The 19,053-nt window shown below is 44.5% G+C and overlaps 1 long non-coding RNA gene across 1 annotated transcript in view; it reads left to right on the forward strand.

Annotated features, from left to right (window-relative positions):
- The window catches only part of LOC148135635 (uncharacterized), a 49,154-nt gene that overhangs the window by 17,189 nt on the left and 12,912 nt on the right, over window positions 1–19,053 (forward strand). The window contains exon 2 of the long non-coding RNA XR_015755197.1: window positions 2,383–2,516. This is a non-coding gene — a long non-coding RNA (uncharacterized LOC148135635). The remainder of the gene's footprint in view (window positions 1–2,382; window positions 2,517–19,053) is intronic.

A 19,053-nucleotide genomic window follows, 5' to 3' on the forward strand; every position in this document is an offset into this window, starting at 1 on the left:
AATATTCTCCAGTCCATACCATCCTCCCTATTGCTGTGATATTCTCCAGATCCCACAACTGTTGTTAAATGTACGACGTTCTGGAATCATGCGAATGTTTCTACACCCTGATCAACATAGTCCATGTAACGATCCACAACCCTACACACGTCCCTCTCTCTGAAGTCTAATCAAAGACGCTTTATCTCTCTAAAGGTTTTCTCCTGTCAACATTCTGTAGCAACTGTAACTATGTTTAACCCTGCAACATTGTCGCGTCCCCAAACATCTCTCCCACTCTGTGACCTCTATCCATCCCTCAAAGGTCCTCTCTCGGTGACACGCTCCATGCATTTGCAACAAGGCAGATGGAATGACAGCATTAACTGAAGGGAACAGATATGATCGAACTGTTATTGTGGAGGTGTGGCTGCAGAATGATCATGACAGCAATGTGATTATTGAGGGGTTGTAGGGAATTAGGCAGGATCAGCAAAAAACCAAACAAGGTCCCGTTTTGTTGTGAAGAAAGGACACAGTCAGTGCTTTCGTCAGACAGCCAATTTAATCTGGGAATCAAAATATAGAATCATTTTGCATGGACAGCTTCCAACGAGCAAGGGGGATCTGGAAGATCAAATCACAATCCATGCTCGTTGGTAAGTTGGATACAATATTTTCTTGGTGAGAGTAGACAGAGGCATGTGGAGTGGTCACTTTCTGACTGGACGTCTGTGGGCAATGGTGTTTCACAAGGATCAGTGCTGCGATGTCTGTGTGTAATTTATATCTGTGATTCAGATGGAAAGGTCAGCAGTTTGAGTGGTAATTTTGCAGACGACATTTGGAAAGGCATGTAATGATTAGGGATAGTTAGGGGAATGATTAGGGGAATTGTGGACAGTGAGGAAGAGTGTTCAAGGTTGCAGCACTATGTCGATCAGCTGGAACGTTGGGCAGAGATGTGGCAAATTGAATTTCATCGGGACAAGTGTGAAGTGATGCATTTATGAAGTCAAATGGAAGAGAGAAGTGCACTAATTGACTAGTTGGAAACATTGATAAACAGAGAGACATTGGAAGCAAATCCATAGCTCCCTAAAAATAACAACCCAACAGGATGTGGTGGGAGAGGGGGTGGATGGTATGCTTACCTTTATTGGGCACAGTATTGAGTACAGACGTTTGCATGTCATGTTGTGACTGAATGAGACTTCATTTGGCCATGTTTGGAAGGTTGCGTGTCGTTCTCATTGCCACGCTACAGGAAGGATGTGGAGGTTTTGGGGAGGTTGCAACAGAGGGTTGGAAGAATATGGCCTGGATGTGAATGTGTTTACTGTAAGGAGGTTGGATGCAGTTGGATTGTTTTGCGTGAGTATCGGAGACTGAGGGGTGACCAGATACTGGTATACAGCATTAGGAGAGGCGTGAATAGTGTGGATAGTTGGAATCCTCCTTCCTATGTCGAAATGTCAAATACTAGGGCGCATCTGTTTAAGGTGAGAGTGAGAAGTTTTAAATGAGATGAATGAGGCCAGTTGTCTTTATCGAGAGGGTAGAAGCTGCTCAGGAGGTGGGAGAGGTAGCAACGAGAGCAAACATTTGAAGGGCATTTAGACAGAAACATCAACAGGCAGAGAATAGAAGGATATCGCCCATGTGCAGGCAGATGGGATTAGTTTAGAATAGCATCATGGTCAGCACAGCCATGGTGGGCCGAAGGGCCTATTACTCTGCTGTACTTTTCGATTTTCTAACTTAACGACATCGAACCTGTCAAAGCCCCTCCGAATCCTGGATGTTTCATTCAATTTCTCTCCCATTCTTCAAAACCCAATAGGTTCAAGGGCAATCTACTCCACCTCCTCTCATTGGAATATCCCGCCATCTCCAGGATCAGCCGAGTGAACCTTCCCTGGCCTGCCTCCAATACAAGAATGTCTTTCCTTAGGGCACGCATACTGTTCATTATCATCTAGGTGTGGTCTGACTTGTACCTTGCATCGTTATAGCAAGACCTCCCCATCACTTCGTTTTGCTCACTGGTTGCTCATCTCTGAGTACTGATACGAGAGCAATATGAGGCTAAACCCATTCTTCCAACATGACTGTGTGATCCTGAAGTCTTGCAGCACTCTGGTGATATCACTCAGTCTCTCTCCATATGGTATCCCTCACTGTGTGGGACTAATTGCTACCTCTGTCAGTGCCTCCCGCTCTTCAAGTTACTCCAGATCCTGAGCCAACAGAATTCTCCACTCCAGAGAGACGCAACAGCACAGGCCAGGGATGGAGTTTGGGATTTTCCAGATATCTGTGGGGCTCATTTCCATTCTCCATGTGTAACCCTCACTGCATCAGTCTAATTTTCTATTATGTCTATTTCTCTGTCTCCTATAGGTATTTAGAAAGTTCCTGACTCAATAGACATCCCAATTTCTGGGGTCTCGTCCAACACCTCATTGAAGATGGTTGGTCAGCCAGAGAGACAAAGGGCAGGGAGATGTGGAGTCTTCAATAAATCCTGCAGTGAGGTAAGATCACTCAGAGTGCACAGAGCAGAGAGCAATGAGAGGGCTCCAAACATCGCTAACAGGACATGATATAGATACAGTACTGGAGGGGGAGCACAGTACAATACAGACACATCCCAGACTCAATCACCACCTCTACTTTAATTTACGTTGCACAGAAACAGACTGGGGAGTTCATAGTTATCAATCCAGGCCTGTGCTGTCTTAGTGAGCATCAGGACAACAGAGAAAGCAGGCCTCCAACGAGAGTTTGGGAATGCTGCCTGGGATCTTTCTGTTCTGTGTTCTCCCTCCATTACTGTGCTAAGACTCACTACTCTGCATCTCTGTGCCTATGGCATGGCTTGTGCACCAGCGTCTTCAGTAATTTTTAACTCCTACAACAGTTCCTGTCCCTGTAATTACTTCCCTTCCTGACTGTCCTCCACATATTTGAAACATAATGCATTCCAGACTACCATCCCTATCGCTGTAACTTGCTTCAGTGTCTACAACATGCTTTATTTCGGTACTGTAATCCTCTTTAGCTGGATACAGAGTGATACAGCACGGAAAAAGAACCTGTGGTACAACTCCTCAATGCTCTCCATGTTTCCTATAATGAATGAGTCTCATTTGCCTGAGTTCGACCCTTAGCTCTTCAAACCTTCTCCCCTCCATGTACCTGCCCAAATGTCTTTTCCATGTTGTAATTGTTCTTGTTTCTCCATGTGCCCCTGGCAGTCTGTTCTGTCTGTGCACCATCCTCTGTGGATAATGTTGCCCCTCAGCTCCCTCTTTAAATCTTTGCTCTCTCACTTCCCGTTTGTACTCTCGAGTGTTGGACTCCCTTACCCTTGGCTGTTCACCATTCTTAGGCCCAATCCTTGTGGCAATCCACTGGTCACAGACCTCCAGTCTGATAAGCAAACCTCCACCACCACCTTCTACCTTTGAGCCAGTTCTGTATCCAAATAGCTAGTTCTCCCTGTATTCCATGAGATAGAATCTTGCTAATCAGTCTCCCATGGGGAACCTTGTCGAATGCCTTACTGAAGTCCATATAGATCACATCTACAATCCTCAGCCCTCTTCAATCCTCTTTGATACTTCTTCAAAAAACTCAATCAAGTTTGTAAGACATGATTTACCAATCACAAATCTCTATCTCTAATCAGTCCTTGCTTTTCCAAATACATGTACACCCTGTCCCTCAGGATTCCCTCCAATAACTTGCCCACCACTGACGTCAGGCTCACTGCTCTATAATTCCCTGGCTTGTCCTTACCACTCTTAAACAGTGGCACCACGTTAGCCGACCTCCAGTCTTCCGGCACCTCATCTGTGACTATCGACGATACACATATCTCAACAAAAGGCCCAGTGATCACTTCTCTAGCTTCCCACACAGTTTGAGTGTACACCTGATCAGGTCCTGGGAATTTATCCACCTTTATGCATTTCAAGACATCCAGCACTTGCTCCTCTGTAATATGGACATTTTGCAAGGTTTCACCATCTATTTCCCTACATTCTATATCTTCCATATCATTTTCCCCAGCAAAAACTGATGCAAAATATTCGTTTACTGTCTCTGTCTTTTAAACGTTGTAATTGTAACCACATCCACCCTTCCTCAGGAAGTTCATGCCACAATCAAAACACCCTCTGGGTAACAATTTGCCCCCATGTCTTTTTTTTTGAACATCTCTCTCTTCTAACCTTAAAAATCTGGTCCCTCCTCTTGAGACTCCCCCATCCTACGGTAAAGACAACTACCATTCAATAGATCTATATCACATTTTTTTTATAATAAACTCTTATCATATCACATCTAAAACTCCAGGCTCCAGTGAAAAAAGACTCAGCCTATCCAGCCATTTTTCAGAACTCAAGCCTTCCATATCCAACAATGTCCTGGTAAATCTCTGCTGAACACCCTGCAGCTTAATAATATCCTCCCTATAACTGTGCGACCAGAACTCGACAGAGTAGTGCAGAAGAGGCCTCAAAAATGTCTGCACAATCTCAACATGACGTCCCAAATCCTCCACTCAATGGACTGAGCAATAGTCAGGCATGCCAAGCACTGTCTTATCCATCCTGTGATGCAAGCTTCAAGATTTATGTACCTGAACCCGGAGGTCCCTCCGCTCTAAAACACTAACCGAGGCCCGAACATTAATTGTATAAGCTCTACCCTTGTTTGTTTTACCAAGTGCACTACCTCGCATTTTTTCAGATTGAGTACCATCTACAGTTTTTCAGCCCATTCACCCATTTCATCAAGATCGCTTTGTAATCTCAAAAACCCTCCTTCACTGCCCACTATGCCACCCTCCAGCCTGTCCAGCACATCACACATGGCTGTCAATGGTACAAATATCTTTGCTCGCGGCTCCACAATTTCTTCCCTCGCGTCGCACAATGTCCTGTGATGCACTTAATCAGGTCCTGGAGCTTTCCATTCCTTTGTGTTGTAAAATCTCCAGCACCACCTCTTCTAAAACATGCAGTCTTTTTAGAGATGGGCAGCATGGAAACAGACCCTTTGGTCCAACTCATCCATGCTGACCAGAAGATCTAAATAAATCCATCCCATTTACCAGCATTTGGCCCATGTACCTCTAAACCCTTTTTATTCATATACCCATCCAGATACCTTTTAAATGTTGTCATAGTATCAGTATCTGCTACTTTCTCTCTCAACTCATTCCATATACACATCACCGTGTGCATAAAAAAGCTGTCCCTTCAACCTTAAACCTATGCCCTCTAGATTTAGACTCTCCAACTCTTGGGAAAAGACCTTGACTGTTTACCCAATCCATACCCCTCATGTTTATATAAACCTCTGTCAGATCACCACTCAGTCTCCGATGCTCCAGGGAAAATAACCCCAGCTTATTCAGCAACAATCCTGGCAACATCTTGTTAATCTTTTCTGAACATTTTCAACTTTCACAACATCCTTCCTATAGCGGGGATACTGGAATTGCAGAGAACTCCAAATGTGGTCTAACGTATGACTCTTGTTCCCTGAGTTCCCCAGTCTTTGTCCACAATAAGTTCTGGAGTAAAAAATGTGTTTACGGTCTTAGCCATATCATGCGGTTCCAGACACCAATGGTCTCATTGATCTTTAAGGGACACTATTTTGTCTCGAGTTACTCTTTTACTCTTGATATGTTTTATACAATCACTTTTGGATTCTCCTTATCATTCTCTGCTGAGGCTATTTCATGTACCCTTCCTGCATTCCTGATTTCTACCCAAAGTGTATTCCTGAAGTCCCTGTGATCCTTAGGGATTCCCTTGATCCAGCTGGCTATACCTGACATGTGCCCCCTTTTCCTTGACCAGATCCTCAATAGACAGCCAATGTTTTCTAATGCTGTCAGCATTGGCCTGCACATAAACAGGAAAATGCTGGTGGTGTTCGCTCAATTTATCTCAGTTTTAAAATATTCTCACTTGCCAGACTTCCCTTTCCCTGCAAATATACTCCCCAATCACCTTTTGAGAGTTCCAGGCTAATATTATCAAGATTAGTCTGGCCCCATTTTATAACTTGAACCTGTGGACCTGCCCTGTCCTTTTCCATCGCTATTTTCAAACTAATAGGCTTGGGTCACTTTGGCAAAATGCTTTCCCACTCACACCTCAGTCCCTTTCCCTACCTTGTTTCCCAAGGGGATGTCAGGTTTTCCCGCTTTCTCTTTTCAGGCCATTTACATATGGATTGGGAGTTTTCTGGAACACAATTACCAAATTCCTCCCTTGCAAACACTGAACACTGGCAGTCCATGTCTAGGTTTGGAAAGTTTAAAAACCCCAACCATAACAGGCCTATTATTATGATCGATATTTGAGATCTCCTGATATGTTTGTTCCTCAGTCTGCCACTGATTATTCGGGGTCATTAGGACAATCGTGTCAGAGTGATGACCCATTCTTATTTCTCAGTTCCACTAACATAGCGTCACTGGGTGATCCTACAGGAATATCCTCTCTAGGTACTGATGAAATGATTCATGCAATCAAAACCCACCACCACACGTCCTCTCTTGCCTCCCCTTCGATCCTTCCTGTAGCATCTCCACCTTGAAACATATCACCCACCCTGTCAATGTGAGCTCCTCCTGTATCTCCATCCATTTACCCATCTCCATAACCTTCTCCAGCTCTTACCCCTATATGTTGAAACATCACTCTCCACTCGAACCCTCCCTACCGCAGGAACTTCCTCCTGTTTGTGCAATGCTCTCTTATCTGTGAAACTGTCTCCAAACAAACTTGCTACCCCAATCTCTCAAAAACCAATCCAGATTCCACAGCCTCCATGTCTAAATAACCCCCAGAACCTAAGCCTTCCTATATCTGTAAATATCTTTAGTCACGATGACCCTCCATATCTCTGTTTGTTTCGCCATATGATACAAACCTCTTTATCTCTGTAATCTGGTCAGTTCCCTAAAACAGTCACTGTCTGTGTAATCCAGCCCTGTCCTACAAGCATCCTTATCCCTGTAAATTTCTCTATCCCTCCCAACATTCCCAACTCCATGAATCCGTCAGCCCTACAGCTCTCCATATTTCTGTAACCTCCTGTGGGCCTATGGTCCTCCCTCCCTGTCAAACCACCTCCAGTTCCCATATCCCTCCCAATCTGGGTCCTCTGCTCCAGATCAGACCATTGCTGTCTCTGTAAACAGCTGCACTCCTGACAACCCTTCCCATTTGTATAACCTCGTTCAGACCCCATACTCTCCAGCCTCCTGAATCCTCTTCCTGCATTGCAACTAAAACCACATGTTTATGTAATATCCACCAGTGCTTACACCCTCCCCAACTCAGGAACCTCTTACAGTCCTAACAAAGCAATTAAACTGTGAAACCTCTCATTTCCCTACAATCCTCCCTCCCTCCCTCCTCAAATGCCTTCATCAACATGAAACCTCACAACTACTGAAGCCTCCTTTTGGTACTGCAACCCTCCTAATGTCTGCAAAATCCTCCTGTCCTGATATCCGTCCCTATCTCTGTAACACTTACCACCCTTCAGTGCCCTTCTGGGGAACATGGCAGAGGAGAGAAGATTTGTAGAGTCCAGGCCATGTTACGGAGGTAGAATTCTGGGGATTACAGATTTGGTCTAATGTCTGTGGTGTGCAGATTATTGACGAGGACCCTAAAGGCAGGATTTATGACTACTTGGAAAACCATAGTTAAATTAGTGACAGTCAGCATGGGTTTGTGTGGGGCAGGTCATGCCTCAAAAATCTTATTGAATTCTTTGAGGATATGACAGAATACGTTGATGGATCATTCAGAAAAGGATGATTGGGATACAGGGAAATCTGTCTGTCTGGATACAGGATTGGATGGCCCAGAGAAGACACAGGGTGGCAGCAGATGGACAGTATTGAGCCTAGAGCTCAGTGACCAGTGGTGTTCTGTAACAATCGGCTCTGGGACTTTGCTCTTTGTGATTTTTGTAAATGACTTGGATGTGAATGTTAGAGAGTGGGTTAGTAAGTTTGCCAATCACATGAAGGTTGGTGGAGTAGTGGGTAATGTGGAGGGCTGTTGTAGGTTGCAATGGGAGATTGACAGGACGCAGAGCTGGGCTGGAAGTGGCAGATGGAGTCCAATCTGGAAAAGTGTGTAGTGATTCATCCTGGAAGGTCGAATTTGAATACAGAATACGGGGTGAAAGGCAGAATACTTGGCAGTGCGGAGGAACAGAGAGATCATGGGGTCCGTGTCCATAGATCCCTCAAAATCGCCACGCACGTTGGTAGGGTTGTTAAAAAGGCATATGTTGTGTTGGCTCCCCTTAGAAGGGGATTGATTTTAAGAGCCGGAAGGTTTTACTGCATGTTTATAGCGTCCTGGTGAGACCACACTTGGAATATTGTGTTCAGTTCTGGTCCCCTGTTTACAGGAAGGATGTGCAAGTTTTAGAGAGCGTACACAGGAGATGTACCAGAATGCTGCCTGGAATGGAAGGCAGTTCTTACTAAAAAAGTTTGAGGGAGCTAAGGCTTTTCTCATGGGAGTGAAGAAGGGGGTAAGGTGAACTGGTAGAGGTGAACAAGGTGATGGAGAAAGTGAGGTCCGCAGATGCTGGAGATCAGAGCTGAAAATGTGTTGCTGGAACAGCGCAGCAGATCGGGCAGCATCCAGGGAACAGGAGAATCGACGTTTCGGGCATAAGCCCTTCTTCTGGAATCCTGAAGAAGGGCTTATGCCCGAAATGTCGATTCTCCTGATCCGTGAACAAGGTGATGCGAAGCACAGAGTGAGTGAATAGTCAGAGACTTTTCCTCCTATGGAATAAATGGCTATTACAAGGCGGCATAATTTTAAGGTGATGGGAGGATGGATAAGAGCATAGAGAATGGTAGGTGGTTGGAATGCACTGTCAAAGGTGGTAGTAAAATTAGATACTTTCGAAACATTTAATAGACTCTTGGATAGACACATGGATAATAGTAAAATGAAGGGTATGTCGGTTAGTTTGATCTTACAGTTGGATAAAACATAGGCTTGAAGTCATGGCCGAAGGGTCTTGGGCTGAACTGTTCTGTGTTCTATGTTCTGTCTGATAAACTGGGTAATAAGCTCAGATCATTGCAAAAAGGATATGGCATTCAGGAGGAACGAGGGAACTGGATACAAAATTGGCCTGATGGTATGAGACAGAGGGTGATGGGATACATGTTGTTTTTTCTGACTGGATGCATGTGACCAGCGGTGTAGTGGGTCCCCTGTTGTTTGTTATTTGGATAAATGGTTTGGATGGGAATATTGGTTTCCTGGTAAGTAAGGTTTTTGGTGGTAAAGTGGACAGTGAAGAAGGTATCTGTGATTCAACAGGATGAACAGTACTGCTGGGATAGTGGGCTGAAGAATAGCAGATGGAGTTTAATTAAATAAATGTGAAGTGTTCCGTTTTGGTGAAACAAACCAGGGTGGGAATTGTACAGTTAATGCTCGGCCCCTGGGTATTGTTGTCAGTCAGTGACCCAGTGACCCATGTACACAGTTCTTTGAATGTGGTGTCACAGGTAGACAGGCTGGTGAAGCAGGTGTTTGGGATGGTTACCTTCATTGGGTAGAGCATTGAGAGTAAGAGTTGGGATGTCATGTTGTGGCTGTAAAAGACATTGGTGGGGCCACCATTAAAACGTTGTTGATCAGTAGGAAGAACTCATCTAGTTCACTAACCTCCTTTAGGGAAGGACATCAAATATTCTAAACTGGTCTGGCCGACATGTGACTCCAGACCCACAGCAATATGGCTGACTCTGAGATACCCTCTGGGTAATTAGCACGGCGTCAAAGAATGTTAGTCCAGGCAGTGACACCCACATCCCATGAATGAATATATAAAAATACCTATGTCCCTCCGTACCTCTGCAAACTCCTCCAGCGGCAGCAATCCGTCCTGGCTTTGTAACACCCTGACCACTCTCTGTAACACTCTGACCACCTCCAGCACCTTCACCTCTCCCTGTTCCTATCATGTCAATGAACCCTGACCGTGGCTCCCCTTCCCACAGCCCTCCTCCTGCGAGCAGACCCATTACAATCCATTAACATTTACTCCTAAAACACACTCTCATTTCAGGATTTTAAGTACTTTTTGGTGATCTTCTCAGCCTCATGACCTAGTATGATCCCTTTTGTCCTGAGTAAGGGATCAGTGGGAATTTCTTGCTGAGGTTTTTACTGTTTCAATCGAATGACCTTCTGTTGTGATTTACCATGTTCCTTCAAATGTCTTCCACTGTTCATTGACAGGCACATATTTCAGTCTGTTTAGCCTGTTTACCTTGGTCAGTTCTCCTCTCAAACTCATATAATTGGCTATTTTTTGTTTCTAGTTGTAGCTTGTCCTTTCTGTGATTCACTTTAAAACTTTATATTTCTTTAAACTGCACTTTATCACAATTTCCCGAAGGATCTCTGCAGGTGACATTACTCATTCACTAAGTTTCATTACACGGCCGCTCTGCGATAGTTATGTCCCTTAACAGTTGCACAATGTGGTTTTCAAAGAAACACTGAAAAAAATTGTCCGAAATCCTCTTCCAATATCAATGCTGCCCGTGTGATTGTCTCAGATTATACAAGTATTGAAGTTTTGCAAAATTATCACAATGCCCTTGTTAAAAAATGTCAATGAGTTCCTGTGTAATGCAGTGATGAGCAATGGAATGCTGTTCGGTTGCTAAAACTGTTCTGTTACTTTTGTCCTTGGCAAGTAGTAGCCAGAATTTATATTCAGACTGAATCTACTTCATCATCTGAGGCCAAATGCTTTCTCTGTAATGCCTTTGTTATCCATTATTGTTTGCGTTGTCCGTTTTGCCTGAGTTTGCACAAGATTGTGAATCACTGAGTATTTTTGTTCATCCTGTATTCATGTCTCCCAGCTGTCTAAATCTCTTTTATCTCTGTGTCTCAAATCCATCTTCCTTATTACAGCGACCTTGTCCCTTCAAAATAAAACACAACTTACTCTTTGCCACAATTTTCTGTCACAAATCTATTCGCTGATGTACAATTTTAGTTTAACTCTGTCCTATCCTGTTCCGTTCTGTTTGTCTTCAGCCACATTCCCATACTGTTCCGCTGCTCCACGTTTTCTCTCTGGATTTAGAAAGCTCCTTTCACCTGAAGCCTGTCCCTGCATCCTCTCTGTCAGTTGAAAGCCCTGTCCATAAGGAGAAAGTGAGGTCTGCAGATGCTGGAGATCAGAGCTGAAAATGTGTTGCTGGAGAAGCGCAGCAGGTCAGGCAGCATCAGGGAACAGGAGAATCGACGTTTAGGGCATAAGATTTCTGAAGAAGGGCTTATGCCTGAAACGTCGATTCTCCTGTTCCCTGGATGCTGCCTGACCTGCTGCGCTTCTCCAGCAACACATTTTCAGCCCTGTCCATAAACCTACTGACATGATCGGCCAGGACACTGATCCCAGAACATTTCCAGTGGGACCATCCTAATGGATTATTTATTAAATCAGGCATGGGATGTGGGTGTCTCTGGCTGACCAGCTTTTCTTGCCCAGCCCTAGTTGCCCTTGATCTGAGTTGCTTGCTCAGCCATTTCAGAGGGTCTTTGAGAGGCACACACTTTGTTGTGGGGATGTCGTGCAGACCACGTCAGGATGGGCAGATGTCTTTCTCGAAAGGACAAGTTTTTGGGTTTATTTGTACATCAGCAATGGTCTCATACTTATTTGTGGTTTGTTAATTACTATTTTTAAAATTATTGATTTCAAATTCCACCATTTCAGATGGTGGGATTCCAACCTGCCTCCTTGAACATTAGCTGAGGTTTGGGATACATGCTCTAGCAATAATACCACTCGGCCATCACTTCGCCTGCTCACACGTTGCTCATTCCTGACCGGTTATACCAGTGCATGATGAAGCGAAACCTGTTCTTCCAACATAATTATGTGATCCTGATATCTTCCAGTACTCTGGTGATATCACTTACTATCTCTCTCTCTCTCTCTCTCTCTCTCTCTCTGTCTCTCTCTGTCTCTCTCTGTCTCTCTCTGTCTCTCTCTGTCTCTGTCTGTCTCTCTCTGTCTCTGTCTGTCTCTGTCTGTCTCTGTCTCTCTCTCTCTGTCTCTCTCTCTCTGTCTCTCTCTCTCTGTCTCTCTCTCTCTGTCTCTCTCTATTTCTCTGTCTCTCTCTATTTCTCTGTCTCCTGGAGGTACTCAGGAAGGTCCTGACTCAGTAGACTGCCCAACTGCTGGGTGTCTCGTCCATCACCACATTGAAAATGGTTGGTCAGCCAGAGAGACAAAGGGCAGGGAGATCTGGAACCTTCAATTTATCCTGCAGTGAGGTAAGATCACTCACAGTGCACAGAGCAGAGAGCAATGAGAGGGCTCCAAATATCGGCTAACAGGACATGACACAGATACAGTGCTCGATGGGGAGCACAGTTCACACATACCACACGCTCAATCACCACTCCTGCTGTAAGTTCTGTTGTACTAAGACTCACTACTCTGTAATACTGTATCTATGGCATGGCTTATTCAGCAGTGTCTTCAATAATTTGTAATTCCTATAACAGTTCCTATCTCTGTAATCTCCTAGCCCGATTTTCCCTCCACATATTTGAAATGTACTGAATTCCGGACTACCATCACTATCGCTGTAAATTGCTTCAGTGTCCACAACATGCCTTATCTCGGTAGTCTCCTCCTCCAATAACTGGAGACCATGCACCACGGAAACTTTTCCTTCAACCAAACTAGTCCATGCTGACCAGTGTCCATGAACGAGTCGCGTTTCCCTGCATTTGACCTGTATCCCTTCAAACTTCTCCTCCCCCCAAATTGAACATTTCTCTACCACTTCCCCTGAACATTTATTCCATAACTGCACCATCCTCTGTGTGGAAACTTTTCTCCTAAAATCGATTTTATGTCTTTCCTCTCCCATCTCATATTTTTGCCCACTGGAACACAGAATATGACAGCGCATTACAGGCCCTTCGGCCTTCGATTTTGCACCAACGTGTGGAACCAATCTGAAGCCCAAGTAACCAACACTATTCCAACTCTTGTCCATATGTCTATCCAATGACTGTTTAAATGCCCTTAAAGTTGGCGAGTCTACCACTGTTGCAGGCAATGCATTCCATGCCCCGACTAATCTGAGTAAAAAACCTACCTCTGGCATCTGTCCCATATCTATTTATTCATGTTAATATCTACCTCAATGTAAAGGTATCTCCCTTTGTGGTAGGCATCGCCATCCAAGAGAAAAGGCTCTCACTGTCCAACTCCTCTCACCTGCTGATTATCTTATTTGTCTCAATTAATTGACCTCAAACACATTCTTTTGAACAAAAACAGCTTAAAGTCCCTCAGCCTTTCCTCATAAGACCTTCCCTCCATACCGCGTAACTTCCTAGTAAATCTCCTCTGAATCATTTCTAAACTTACACATCCATCCGGTAATGCAGTGTGAACAAATGTAGCCACACTCAGAAGTTTGTATAGCTGCAGCATGATCTAATGGTTCAGAAACTCAATCCCTCTACCAAGACAAGCTCACACACTGAATGCCTTCTTATAAAACCCATAAACCTAGGTGGAAACTTTTAATGATCTCTGTACATGGACATAGAGATCTCTCTGTTCATCTACACTACCAACAATCTTATCATTATTCTAGTACCCTTTTTTCCTGTTACTCCCTCCAGAGTGAATCGCCTCACACCTTTCCACATTAAACTCCATTTGCGAACATTCAGTCCAGCTGTGCAGCTTATCTATACCTTTCTGTATCCTACAACACCCTTCGTCACTATCCACAACTCTACCGACCTTAGTGTCTTCTGCAAATTTACTAACCCATCCTTCAATGCCCTCATACAGGACATTTATATAAATGACAGCAACAGTGGATCCAAAACACATCCTGGAAGTACCCACCAGTAACAGAACTCCAGGATCGATATTTCCCATCAACCACTACACTCTGCCTTCTTTCAGTGCACCAATTTCTGATCCAAACTGCTAAATCACCCACAATCCCATGCCTCCGTATTATAGGCAATCGCCTACAATGGGGAACCTTAACAAAAGCCTTACTGAAATACATATATACCACATCAACTGCTTTATCCTCATCCATCTCTTTGTTTACCTTCTTAAAGAACTCAATAAGGTTTGTGAGGGCACGACCTGCCCCTCACAAAACCGTTTTGACTATCCCTAATCAACTAACTCATCTCCAGATGATTATAAATCCTATCCCCTACAAGCCTTTCCAACAGTTTACCCAGAATCAAAGTAAGGCTCACAGGTCTATAACTACCAGGATTTTCTCCACTCCCCTGCTTGGGGTGGCACGATGGCACAGTGGTTAGCACTGCTGCCTCAGAGTACCAGTAGACCTGGCTTCAATTCTTGCCTCAGCCAACTGTCTGTGTGGAGTTTGCACATTGTCTCCGTGTCTGTGTGGGTTTCCTCCGGGTGTTCCAGTTTCCTCCCACAGTCCAAAATGTGCAGGTTAGGTGAATTGGCCATGCTAAATTGCCCATAGTGTTAGGTGAAGGGGTAAATGTATATAAATATGTTTATATAAATGTCTGTAGGTTCACCCCTCAGTCTCCGATGCTCCAGGGAAAATAGCCCCAACCTATTCAGCAACAACCCTGGAAACATCTTTCAAGTTCACAACATCCTTCTGACAGCAGGGAGACGAGAATTGCACAGAGTACTCCAATTGTGTTGTAACGTAGTAATCTGAGTTCTCCAGTCTTGGTGCACAGTAAGTCCTAGAATGAACAAATTGTTTAGGATCTTAGCCATATCCAGAGGTCTTGCACATCGACGGCTTCATTGATCTTTAAGGGCCTCTACTTTGTCCCGAGTTAATCGTTTACTCTTATTGTATCTATATTATCTAAAATCAGTTTTGGATTTTACTCATCCTTCTTTGCCGAGGCAATTTCATGTCCTCTTTTTGCATTCCTGATTTCCATCCTACAGCCCCTGTGATCCTCAGGGATTCCCTTGATCCAGCTGGCTATATCTGACATGTGGCCCCTTTTCCTTGACCAGACCCTCAGTAGACAGCCAGTGTTCCCGAACGCTGTCAGCATTGACCTGCACACAAACAGGAACATGCTGGCGCTGATCGCTCAATTTAACTCACTTTTAAAATATTCTCACTTGCCAGACTTCCCTTTCCCTGCAAATAGACTCCCCAATCACCTTTTGAAAGTTCCTGGCTGATACGATCAAGATTGGTCTGGCCCCATTTTATAACTTGAACCCATGGACCAGGCCTGTCCTTTTCCATCGCTGTTTCAAACTACTAGAACTGTGGTCACTTTGGCAAAATGCTTTCCCACTAATGCCTCAGTCCCTTTCCCGACCTTGTTTCCCAAAGGGAGGTCAGGTTTTGCCCAATTCTGTTTTCAGGCCGTTTATATATTGATTGGGAGTTTACTGGAAATTAATTACCAAATTCTTCCCTTGCAAACGCTGGAAAGTTAAAAAAACATCTATCATAACAGCCCCATTATTATGATTGACATTTGAGATCTCCCGACATATTTGTTCCTCAGTTTGGCACTTGTTATTAGGGATTAGTAGGACAATCAAATTGAAGTGATGACCCATTCTTATTTCTCAATTCCACTAACATAGCTTCACTGGGTGATCCCACAGGAATATCCTCTCTAAGTACTGCTATGATGATTAATGCAATCAAAACACATCACCACGCGTCCTCTCTTGCCTCCCCTTCGATGCTTCCTGCAGTCCCTCTACCTTGAAACAATGAACTGCCAGTCCTGCCCCTCCCTCAGCTGTGTTTCTGTAATAACTATAATCTCCCAGTCCCATGTTCAAATCCATGTCCTGAGTTCATCTTCCTTAGCTGTCAGGCCCCTTGCATTGAAATAAATGCAGTTTAATCATCAGTTTTCGCCCATTCCCTGCTATGTACTTTCCTGCCTTATCTCTTGAAATGGCTCTCTTTAACTTGTGTACCAGCCTCAATCTTCTTTCTGATCCTTCGACTGTTTAAGATACAACACCCTGCCAGATTAGATTGTATCCTCTCTAGCAGCTCCAGCAATTCGCCCCACTAGGATATGGGTCCCCCTCCCGCTCCCAGTTCAGGTGCCTTTCCCACCCGGTCCACCTGTGCTGACACCTTCAGCGATCTTTGAGTTGTCCATTCAGGTCCCTGTGTTCCTCAGTACTCCGCAAGGTCCGAACACTCATTACGTCTGTCCTTCGCTTATCATACCTCCCACAGGGTCTGACCTCACATCGATCAGAACGACACTCTGCTCAGATTATCATCTGATCGTCATCAGACTGTAGCCTGAGACCATCCCCCTCACTGTGAACAACACCCTCACCTTCCATGTCATCTGCAAACCGACTAATGATACTTTCTGCTTTCACATCGAAGTTATTATTCCCCAGAATAACCAGTGATCGTTCCTGCACAGATCCCTGTGGTACACCCGCTGGTGAAACAATTTCAAACACGAAAAAGATTATCCACCTATTTTGTATCCAATTTGCCAACTTGCTTTGGATCCCATGGGCTCTTTCCTTTTGATCCTTGCATTTGCAAGCGTTTATTCATCCTCAGAGTGGTATCCAATAATATCCCATCCCCTGCTGTCAGACTATCTGCTCTGTAATTACCTGGCCTATCCCTGCTGCCCTTCCTGAACAGATGAACCACATTCGTACCGCACTTAGGTGGTAGTGTGGGGGTTAAATTTAAGAAAAAAAAAACAGGAGATCAGGGTGCCGCACGCAGCAGTCCCCTGCAAAAAAGAGAAAAAAAAATAAACAGGATATTCCTACCCTCCCCTTCACTGTTTTGATCACACACCAAACGAAAGAAAAAAAAAAAATGAACCACATTCGTGATCCTCCAGTCATTCGGCACTTCACCTGTGGCCAGCAAAGTATTAAATATATCCACCAGGCCCCTGCAATCTCCTCTCTTACTTCCCATAGCAGCCTGGGATACATTTCATTGGGCACTGGGGAGTTCTCCACCTGTTTATGCCTGTGAAAATATTTAGTACCTCCTCCTTATTGATCTTAACATGTTATAGAACCTCACCTTCCCCGTCTGAAATCCCCGGCTACAATGTCTTTCTCCTGCATGAATACAGATGGGAAGTATTAATTGAAGACCTCACCTACTTCCTCTGGCTCCATGCACAGGTTGTTTATTTGGTTTCTAATAGGCCTCACCCTTTCCTCAGTTACCCTTTTATTCTAACTATTCTGACAAAGTACCTTGTGGCTTTTCCTTCATAGTATCTGATAAGATTATTTCACAGCCATTTCTAAGGACCCCGTTGCACTCCCTATCCTTGTGAATGGCTTCACCTGGTTTTATTGCACTGTGTTTTCTTCATCAAACTCACGATATTGCCTGATCTGTATTCGCTGGGCTTGCGGCCTTTACTACTCCCTCTTCATGAACACAATGGGATCGGCTCCTGTGAAATGAGTATCAGGCGTTAGGTAAGAAGTTAAAAAGCAGGACCTCAAGGGCAGTGATTTCTAGATTACTCCTAGTGCCACATGCCCCAGTGAGGATAGACATAGAAAGATAGGCCGGGGGGGTGGATGTATGCCTGAGGAGCTGTTGGAGGGGGCAGGGTTTTCAGTTCTTGGATCATTGGGATCTCTTCTGGGGTAGAAGTGACCTGAATGGGGCGGGGGGGATGGGTTAGACTTGAACCAGAGGGGCACCAGTATCACTGCGGGGAGATTTGCTCGTGTTACCCTGGGAGGTTTAAACTAGTTTGGCAGGAGGTTGGGACTCTGACTAAGAGAGGGACCATCGAAAAGTCAGCGGAAAATACATTAGCCATCAAAAGCAAGTTTCCTATTCAGGATATCCAGGGGCACAGACAAGGGAGGGAAAAGACCTCTGGTTTAAAGGGCATTTATTTCAACGCATGAGGCCTGACTGGTAAGGCAGATAAGCTCAGAGCATGGATTTGCTCTGGGGACTGGGATATTATAGCCATAACAGAAACATGGCTGAGAGAAGGGCCGGACTGGCAGCTCAGTGTTCGAGGATACAGAAACTACAGGCGGGACAGAAGGACAAGTAAGTGAGGAGGGGAGTTGTCCTTTTGATAAGGGAGGACATAACAACAGTGATTAGAAAGGATATGCTCAAAGAGTCAACAAATGAGGCCACATGTTTAGAACTTAGAAACAAACCAGGGGTGGTCACTCTGTTGGGATGGTATTATAGACCCCTAAATAGCCAGCAGGTACTAGAGGAGCTGATGTGTAGAGAGATTGGTGATAACAGTCGGAATAATAGAGTAGTATTGGTTGGAGAATTTAATTTTCCCAGTATTGACTGGACCACCCAGAGAGTAAAAGGCCCGTACTGAGTGCAATTTGTCAAATGTGTCCAAGAACGTTTCCTAAATCAAGATGCAACTCTAACAAGGCCCAACTCTACTCAGGCGGGTGCAACACTGGACCTCCCCTCAGAAAACGTGGTCGGGCAAGTGACTGAAGTGTCAGTGGGAGAGCACTTTGGGTCCAGTGACCACAACTGTCTTCGTTTTAACATAGTTATGGAAAAAGATCAGACAGATCCACAGATTAAGGTGTGAAACTGGAGTAGGGCCAGGTTTGGGGCCATTAGTCAGGATCGAGCAGAGGTCGATTGGGTGAATTAAAAATAACACAAAACCAGGTTATACTCCAACAGGTTTATCTCACAGCACCAGCTTTCAAAGTGCAGATGATCATCCTAAAAGATGAAAACTTAAACTAAATGTGTTTGTTATTACATTCCATGACACTGCAATCCTGTTGCTATAAATTCTGTGCCTTATGATTGTGCTCCATAACCACCTGATAAAGCAGCGAACCAAAACCAATCGCTCCCAAATAAACCCACTGGACTGGAAGCTGGGGTTGTGTGATTTTTAACTTTGCCCATCCCAGTCACCACAGGCTCCTCCACATCATGCTCCCATCAACTGGGTGAGTCTG

The sequence above is a fragment of the Chiloscyllium plagiosum genome, unplaced genomic scaffold (assembly GCF_037043375.1).
Source record: "Chiloscyllium plagiosum isolate Xiang-an unplaced genomic scaffold, Cpla_swu_hap1 HiC_scaffold_49, whole genome shotgun sequence".
In the NCBI taxonomy this organism is placed as follows: domain Eukaryota; kingdom Metazoa; phylum Chordata; class Chondrichthyes; order Orectolobiformes; family Hemiscylliidae; genus Chiloscyllium; species Chiloscyllium plagiosum.